Source organism: Oncorhynchus gorbuscha, unplaced genomic scaffold, assembly GCF_021184085.1.
Source record: "Oncorhynchus gorbuscha isolate QuinsamMale2020 ecotype Even-year unplaced genomic scaffold, OgorEven_v1.0 Un_scaffold_21099, whole genome shotgun sequence".
Classification (NCBI taxonomy): Eukaryota; Metazoa; Chordata; class Actinopteri; order Salmoniformes; family Salmonidae; genus Oncorhynchus; species Oncorhynchus gorbuscha.
Genome location: NW_025762313.1, coordinates 566 through 1,613, shown reverse-complemented (window position 1 = coordinate 1,613; position 1,048 = coordinate 566). Strand labels below are relative to the sequence as shown.

The 1,048-nt window shown below is 34.8% G+C and overlaps 1 non-coding gene across 1 annotated transcript; it reads right to left on the bottom strand.

The window, feature by feature from the left end:
* Nucleotides 1-530: 530 nt before the first annotated feature.
* trnal-aag lies at nucleotides 531-639 on the bottom strand. The gene is made up of 2 exons: nucleotides 602-639; nucleotides 531-575 (listed from the first exon to the last, which is right to left on the bottom strand). It is a non-coding gene; the product is annotated as a tRNA-Leu (tRNA).
* Nucleotides 640-1,048: the final 409 nt, after the last annotated feature.

The window sequence follows — 1,048 nt, the reverse complement described above, 5'->3', positions numbered from 1 at the left end:
GTGTTTTCTTTTCACCATTTGGAGAATTTTTCGGTATTGACAAAGAGCTACTTTTTTAAGGCAAAATCCATGTCAGAAGAGGGATTTGAACCCTCAACTCCAATCAAAGACCAGAATACCCCTGTAACTAGAAAGGACTCTCACCTTGAGTCTGGCACCTTAGACCACTCGGCCATCCTGACAATTACATATCCTTAAAAATCATATTTTTTCATGATTCTGTAACATAACGTCTGATATGTCTGATGGAAACATGCAGATCTTAAGATACAAAGAAAAATAAACAAAAACGTTAAATGCTAATGAAAGATATAGTAAAAAAACATTTTTTTATGGAATTTGAGTAAGTTTTTGAACTCGAAACTAGGCATATGATGACATGTTTCGAACAATTATTCGCATTTCATGTGTTGTCTGTTCTCAAACTATGACATATATCAAACGATTAATCACTGTTCATGTGTTTTCTTTTCACCATTTGGAGAATTTTTCGGTATTGACAAAGAGCTACATTTTTAAGGCAAAAGCTTTGTCAGAAGAGGGATTTGAACCCTCGCCTCAATCAGAGACCAGAATAACCTGTAACTAGGAAGGATTTTCACCTTGGTCTGGCGCCTTAGACCACTCGGCCATCCTGACAATTATATATCCTTAAAATCATATTTTTTCATGATTCTGTAACATAACGTCTGATATGTCTGATGGAAACATGCAGATCTTAAGATACAAGAAAATAAACAAAACGTTAAATGCTAATGAAAGATATAGTAAAAAAACATTTTTATGGAATTTGAGTAAGTTTTGAACTCGAAACTAGGCATATGATGACATGTTTCGAACAATTGTCGCATTTCATGTGTTGTCTGTTCTCAAACTATGGCATCTATCAAACGATTAATGCTGTTCATGTGTTTTCTTTTTCACCATTTGGAGAATTTTTCGGTATTGACAAAGAGCTACTTATATTTTAAGAACAGCTGTGTCAGAAGAGGTTTGAACCCTCGCCTCCAATCGGAGACAGAATACCTCTGTAACTAGGAAGGATTCT